General features: G+C 33.8%; 1 long non-coding RNA gene across 1 annotated transcript; it reads right to left on the reverse strand.

Annotated features, from left to right (window-relative positions):
• Positions 1-5849: 5849 nt before the first annotated feature.
• LOC128921512 (uncharacterized) lies at positions 5850-8058 on the reverse strand. The gene is made up of 3 exons (XR_008470948.1): positions 8009-8058; positions 7888-7940; positions 5850-6044 (listed from the first exon to the last, which is right to left on the reverse strand). It is a non-coding gene; the product is annotated as an uncharacterized LOC128921512 (long non-coding RNA).
• Between the last annotated feature and the right edge of the window lie 413 nt (positions 8059-8471).

The raw sequence follows: 8471 nt of genomic DNA on the forward strand, positions 1-8471 counted from the left end.
TCCACAGATGGAGAACTCACACATGGCTTGAGTGGACAAAATACTAATATCTCGCCAGCCACTGCGTTGATGCTATTATTAGTGCAGCAGTAGATATTGAGAGGATAAGGAAATTCGTTATCTGACGTCAGACACTGCATTGGTCGCCTTATACTATTAATATTAATCCTTTGGATTTAAGTTTTAGTTATAAATTGTAGCTCATAAGGTGCAGCAGTAGCTCACCAAATTAGAATAAAGTACACAATACAACATAGAATGTGTTGTTTAACTTATTTAACTTACATAGCTCTGGTCTTCTGTCCTGTCCTAACGCTAGGTTTTTCAATACATCCGAGTATGTTTTGTTTTTTAATAAACTATTCGATATTTTCAATTTCGGCAACAGACGCTCAAATAAACTTTTTAGATGAAGCAGTAGGAGTTTTAAAATCGATTAGAGTAGAGGATGAAAATGGTTCTGGTATAACCAATTCATTCAATTACATTAAGGGTTGGATTTTTAATATTAGTAGTTTAAGACGATTGTGGCGATTTTTGACACTGACATGATTCAATAGTTTACACACGAGATAACTTTGCCAGCATACTTTAGACCATTACTTCGGACAAATTAGAAGAGGAGGTGGCAGATGTGTAAGGATAACACCTTACTTGTTTTGCAACCTCTTCAAAAAATCTTGGGGGTTACGATACGCCAATATCTCAGTAAAGGGAAATTGCGAACCCGTTCCGCAAAACGAAATGACTAGAGAAAAGACTCACGAAATAAACGCAAGCGTGTGTAATGACAATACAGTACGAGATCTCTCTTGGCAAGAATTTCAAGGTTTACCCCTACCAGATCACACTTTTAATAGGATAATAGGTGATGATAATTCAGAGCTAGAAGATTTAGAAGTAGACTTTTTAAAAGAAAATGCGTATGCATATTTTTGCGGTTACCTTTATTTAAAAATTTCTCAGACACACGATTTCTTCCAATCCTTACCTTATATAGAAGAATACGATGTTTCAAGGGAATTTTATTTTATTCTACAAAGACAAGTTGACAGGTGTAGTTTAATAAGACCACCACAGGGATTTTTAGATTATTTAAAAGAGTTAGAAATAATTTTCCTAAAAGAATTTTATTCAACTTGCCATAGGATTGGTATAGGTCAGCTTTTATTTGACAAATTTAAAAATGTCACACCCTATTTCTGCTGTGAAAACTCTAACAGCACTTTAATTTTAACCTTATTAATTAAGATAAAGATCAGAGACCTGCAGAAGTGCACCGCCACTCAAAATACACCGCGTGCTTACTCGCATATTTCTCATACTTGTGTATCAAAAACACTTAGCCAAATATGTCGCGGTGGTTTTAACACTCACAGAATTTTTCCACTTAGCTCAAAGCATTTAAAAAACACTTAACTCTCTTCTGCTTATTCATGTTATTACTTTAGCTGAGCGACAACACAAAAAAAGCGGTTTGAGTAAATGACATTCTCAAATTTTAGCAACTCTCTGAGTATTGAGTTCATTTAATACTTTGTTGTTCTTTGCACGCTCGTTTTGAGTTTTTTGTATGTGATTTACACGAGTAGCAGATCGAGCAGCCGAAGACGCTGTCATCCATGTGCTAAACCCCTGTAAGAAACAGCTGAAGGTCAAATGATCAACAAAACAATAATTAGTGTGTATATGCATGGACAAGAAATAATAATCGCTTTTTTCCAAAAGCAAACTTTGACTATATTAAAAAGGGATATAAATATATCAATTTTACATGCTAAAAATTTTTTTAATTCTAATTATCGTACGAACAGTCAAAAGGTTGACATTGTTCTTGCAGGGAATGTTCCACAACGAATGACACACTTGCGTCAGCATACATAAAACAACAAAAAAGTTTGCAGTTCTTAATAAGCAACGCACAAAAAACTGAAGCACGACAAAAAAAGAATACACGAACAACAATACAATAGTAAACACTCAAGTACACGCGCTACTGGTGATGAGTGTGTCTTGCTTTTTCCTTTGCTGGTCTTGAGTATGATCACCACTTGTCAGTGCAAATCAAAAAGAAGAATGTGTAAAACAAATACAATTAATATGCAATAGCAAGTATACGACTGTCTCAGTAGCTTCTCCACTCATAGTTCTTTGAGTAGATGTTAGCTCACATTGCATGTCTATGAGTGTGAGTGGACACCGCCATCGCTTTTGAGCAAGTTTACTCTAAGTACGGAAATTAGGCACTCATGCAGTTCTCTGATAAAGATTTTCTTTATACTTAAATTTTTTAATAGAAGCCTTAGCACCCCTAATTTCAAGTCGAAAATATTATGCGATTCCCATATGTAGGTACTATCCCTGAGTGACATAAGCTATATAAAGTTAAAAAAAAAAATAGGGTTCCTTACCAAAACTCCTATAATGTAAAAAAAATACCAAAAAACTTTCTTTAATCGCGAATGCTGCGAAAACGGTTGAAGATATAACAAAGTGATGTATTACAATTCCAGAACTTATCATTATCTACAAAAAACATCGCGACATCATATCTCTAAATATTATAGTTTTGTCACAATAAGCGATTTTATATAAAATAAGTAAGGAAAGGCTAAGTTCGGGTGCAACCGAACATTTTATACTCTCGCAATTTATTGATATATTTTTATTAAGATAACACACAATTTGACCCAATTTGAAAATCCTATAATTAGGTACATATATGAGAGGTAGGGGAAGTTACACAATTAGAAAAAAAATATTTCCTCTAAATTAAATTAAGATTTACCGAAATTTCGGCGAAAAATTACCATGGGCACTGAAATCTTCACAGATCATATACAGTATTTGTGTAAAGTTTTATTTCGCTATTATCATTGGTTCCTTATGTACATATTAAAAATTGAAGGAATAAGATGGAGTTCAAAATTGAGTTACATGGGAAGTTGTCGTAGTTGTGAACCGATTTCATCCATTTTCCACACGTGCGACAGGGTGCCACGAAAATATTATATACCGAATTTCATTCGAATCGGTCGAGTAGTTCCTGAGATATGGGTTTTGACCCATAAGTGGGCAATGCCACGCCCATTTACCATTTTGTAAAATAATCTGAGTGCTGCATCCGTCTGCAATTTCTTCTGTAAAATTTAGTATTTCTGACGGTTTTCGTTAGTGAGTTAACCCATTTTTAGTAATTTTCAACCTAACCTTTGTATGGGAGGTGGGCGTGGTTATTATCCGATTTCAACTATTTTCATGGTGTATGGTGGGGTACGTAAGAGAAACGACTGCAGAAAGTTTGGTTAATATGGCTTTATTGGTTTACGAGATATATACAAATAACCTATTCGGGGGCGGGGCCACACCCGCTACCCCAAAAAAATTGCATCCAAATATGTCCCTTGCTAGTGCGATCCTTTGTTCCAAATTTTACTATTATTTATTTATGGCTTAGTTATGACACTTTATGTGTTTTCGGTTTTCGCCATTTTGGGGGCGTGGTAGTGGCCCATTTTCGAAAGCAACCCTCTCACGGTCCCAAGGAACATGCGTTCGAAGTTTCATCAAGATATCTAAATTTTTACTCAAGTTATCCGTTGCACGGATGGACGGACGGACAGACAGACATTCGGATTTTGACTCGTCTCGTCACCATGATCATTTTGATATATGAAACCCTAGATCTAACTCGTTTAGTTTTATGACTTACAAACAACCGTTATGTGAACAAAACTATAATACTCTCTGCAACTTTTGTTGCGAGAGTATAAAAATTAATTAAAATACCACTACTTGAAAAGGCTCTTTATTTATACCTATTAATCCTTATCGAAATAAATGATTTATTATTTAAGATCGCTTCAAAACCTTTATATAACTTTTTGAATTATTAGATTCTGACATTCCATTCAAAAGATATCACGAGTTAAAAATTTTGAAAAGCCGCTCGGTGGCTAACTATGCGTTGTAGAGTTGTAGGCGTCACTCGGGCAGGGAGGTACGGGAGGGGGGTTAAGTTCACTCGCGCGGTCGATTCCTTACTCAATGGTCCTGTGCGGAATTACAAAAAATTGTCGCTTGATAAGTTCGGGTGTAACCGAACATTTTATACTCTCGCAATTTATTGATGTAATTTTATAAAGATAACACAATTCGACCCACATATTCGGTATAAAGTTCAATAGAATAACGAAAATCATCATAAATAGTATATGGGGACTGAGGTAATTCCTAAACCGATTTCACCACCAAGATACAATGTATCGAAGACGATACGCTCACTTAATTTAATATTACTTATAATTAGGTATATGGGATCTGGGGCAAGTTATGACCCGATTTTTACCATTTCAGGTACAGAGAGAAACTGCTATAAGAAAAAATTCAGAGGGAATGAATTACATTAAAATATCTGAGGGATTTACCTATATTTTCGGTGAAAAATTACCCTTAGGCACTGAGTTCTTAATGTTCGATATCAGGGGCCTTGAAAAGTCATGGTTCGATTTTGACAATTTTTCCACAAGTGATGTCACAGCTCAAATACAGTATTTGTGTAAAGTTTTATTCCGCTATATTCATTTGTTCCTAATGTATATATGTATTATAAAGTTAACGAATCAAAAGAATTCAAAATTGAGTTATATGGGAAGTATTCCACCGTGTCATCAGGGTGTCAAGAAAGTGTTATATACCGAATTTCATTGAAATCAGTCGAATAGTTCTTGAGATATGGTTTTTGACCCATAAGTGGGCGACGCCACGCCCATTTTCCATTTTGTAAAAAAATCTCAGTGCAGCTTCCTTCTGCCATTTCTTATGTGAAATTTGGTGTTTGTGACGTTTTTCGTTAGTGAGTTAACGCACTTTTAATAATTTTCAACCTAACCTTTGTATGGAAGGTGGGCGTGGTTATTATCCGATTTCTTTCATTTTTGAACTGTATAAGGAAATGGCTAAAATAAACGACTGCAGAAAGTTTGGTTTACATAGCTTTGTAAGTTTGCGAGTTATATACACAAAACCTATTTGGGGCGGGGTCACGCCCACTTTTCAAAAACAGTTACATCCAAATGTGCCCCTCTCTAATGGGATCCTATGTTCAAAATTTTTCATAACTTTATTTATGGCTTAGTTATGACACTGTATAGGTTTTCGGTTTCCGCCTTTTTGTGGACGTGGCAGTGGACCGATTTTGACCATTTTCGAAAGCAACCTCCTCAGGGTGCCAAGGAACATGTGTTCCAAGTTAAGATATCTTATGTTAAGATATCTTAATTTTTACTCAAGTTATCGATTGCACGGACAGACTGACGGACAGACATCCGTATTTCAAATCCGCTCGTCATCCTGATCATTTATATATATATAACCTCATATCTAACTCTTATATTTCTTGGAGACACAAACAACCGTTATGTGAACAAAACTATAATACTCTGTGCAACAGGTTGCGAGAGTATAAAAATGAATTGCTATTCGTTTGTGCCGCCAAAAAACGAGAACGGCCAAAACGATCAGGCTGATAAAAATTTAATTAAAACAACCCTTAAAGGGTTAATATTTTGGTTAGCAGTTTGTTACCTATATTTGTTATATCTTTTTTTTCCGCTAACAGGTAAAATCAATTTTTTTTTGTTTTTTAATTTATTTTATTACATTTTCAATCATTACAAAATCAAATATGTAGATAGTACAATCTTATAAACTTAAACAGTTTAAACTTATTATTAAATTTTTACATTTGCAAGTTATTAACATTAAAATTGTATTTATATATAAATTATTATAATTATGCAATTTATGTTCTAATTTAACAATTCAAATGATATATAATCTTATTTTATTCTTTATCTAAATATATGTATGTATGTTAACATTGTTGGGTGTGGACTGGATACACCTTACGCAAACCCGCAAACGAAATAATAAGAAATTACACATCCTCAGACCTACAGGAAAATTTTGAGGCGAAATAAAGCCCTGTCGTCCTGTGCTCCTTGCAGGAATAGCAGGAACAAATATAATATATATATTGTTGCCTGGAAAATAAGAAAATAATTAGCAGATTTATATATGCAATTAATTATCTGCATCGTATTACCCAAATTTCGATACGTTGCGTATAAATATTATAGCCTTACATCTTACATCTAAAATAGAAAAATAACACGAATAATGAATACATATGTATATGGAAAATAATACATAATAAAACTACACAATAAAAATTGATTCAGTAATATGAAGGCATTTACAGTGGCTCACAGCTTACAAAAACCAAAAACACTCATAATTCATGGGTCACAGCTTATTTCGTGTGTCGATTTTCGTTCATGTGATACATGCAAATAACGGATGCAGAAAACTAACGGTAAATCAAAGAGTGAACTATGAATACTTAAGAAGCAGTATATCAACATGGGTTGAAAAACGCGAATTAGTTATTAAACATTTTCAAAGTGGAAAAACGCAAAAACAAATTGCTGAAATGGTTGATTTAAGTTCACCTACAGTTCAATATATAATTCAGCGCTTTGTTCGTGAAAATCGCATGCATAACAAGGGTCGAAAGGCTCCTAATAAAATTTTTAATGAAACGGATGAGAGGTGGATTTTAAAAAAGATTAAAAAAGAACCAATGTTAAGTGCTCCAGCGGTGACCAAAGATGTTGAAATGTTTCTCGGCAAAAAATGTCATCCAGAACTGTGCGCAGAATATTAAGGGATTCCAATTTTCATGGGCGAACAGCACGGAATAAGCCTTTTATAAATAAGAAAAATAAGAAAGCCCGTTTACAGTTCGCAAAATACCATTTAAACAAGGACAATGCTTTTTGGTTATTTTCGCGGATGAGAGCAAGTTTAATCTTTTTGCGTCAGATGGTAAAGCATACGTATGGCGGAAACCAAATACTGAGCTCCAAACAAAAAATTTACGCGCAACAGTAAAACATGGTGGCGGTCATGTAATGGTTTGGGGTGTATGTCATCTGCAGGCGTTGGTAGATTGGAGTTTATAGACTCCACTATGAATAAAGAAGTGGACCTAGACTTACTGAAGCAAAATTTCCTTCAAAGTGCAGAAGACCTGGGTATACGTGACACTTTTCGCTTCTACCAGGACAACGACCCTAAACATAAATCTGGTCTTGTACAAACTTAGCTCATTTGGAATTGTCCACACCTCATCCAAACACCTGCACAGTCACCAGATTTGAACGTTATTGAAAATGTATGGCACATTCTGGAAATTAATATTAGAAAACACCACATTTCTAGCGTCCAAACTCTAAAAGCGGCTTTGAAGGAAGAGTGGGGTAAAATATCGCCAAATTATACAAAAAAATTGGTGGAATCAATGCAAAACCGCATGAAAGCTGTAATCGAGCAAAAAGGCTTTTCCACAAAATATTGAAATTTTATTTTCGTTTACTTTTTAGTAAGAATTTTTATACCACACGAAATAAGCTGTGACCCATGAATTATGAGTGTTTTTGGTTTTTGTTTAATAAAATATTGAATTTGAATACTTTCGTAAATTTGTTTACATGTTTTGTATTTAAAACTAAATTATCAATATAATTGCATCATTCGTTCATTTAGTTCAGAGCAAAAAATATTAATTTCATATCAGTATTATCAAAATTGTTGCTTACACGAAATAAGTTGTGAGCCACTGTATGTACATGAATGAATATTAGTTAAATAGTTCAATCTATTGAACCGGTTTTAATGTACACGACTGCTTTGGTCCAACTTAAAAGATGGTATAGATTATATTTCAAATTTTAGTCGCAATGTTCATCCGACTGTCCATTCGGTCATGCGATAATTTGATATGATGATATGATAATTAATTATGATAATATTAAAATAACTTACATTTTCTTTTGTATAAAATGAAGTCCCGGTCGTTGTCTTTGCTTTGATTTTGCCTGCAATTTCATTAAAACTTTATTAGTAAAAACACACAAATTATTAGATAAACACAAATCACACTTACCTTTTAAAATTAATTCTTTTATATATCTCCTGTATAAAAAAAAAAAACAAATCAATTAATATTAACAATAAAATTTAACCAAAAAATAACCTTACCTCTTCAAGCCCAAATTTTTTATAAAATGGCCAAATTGCCGCTTCAATTTCAGTTTTTCTTTTTTTTTTTAATGTAATATCTGTCTTCTTTTAGCATGTTATTATATCAATATGCTTACAGTGGCAATATTTTTTCTCGTTCTAACTAAAGCTTTCTCCAATTCAATTCCAAATTGTAAACAAATGTAAGTGTTGTAATTGTATGTGTAAACAGCTGAAAAAAACAGCTTGCAGGGATCTTTACAAATATGTTCGCACCAAAAGCGTTGCTTTCGTATTTTTTTTTGCTTTTCATTTTCAGCGCATCCCGAAATTACAAGCAGCGCCACAATTGCATCATCCGATGCCATAACGTCCGCTCACTTCAA

Source organism: Zeugodacus cucurbitae, chromosome 4 (genome assembly GCF_028554725.1).
Source record: "Zeugodacus cucurbitae isolate PBARC_wt_2022May chromosome 4, idZeuCucr1.2, whole genome shotgun sequence".
Taxonomy (NCBI): Eukaryota; Metazoa; Arthropoda; class Insecta; order Diptera; family Tephritidae; genus Zeugodacus; species Zeugodacus cucurbitae.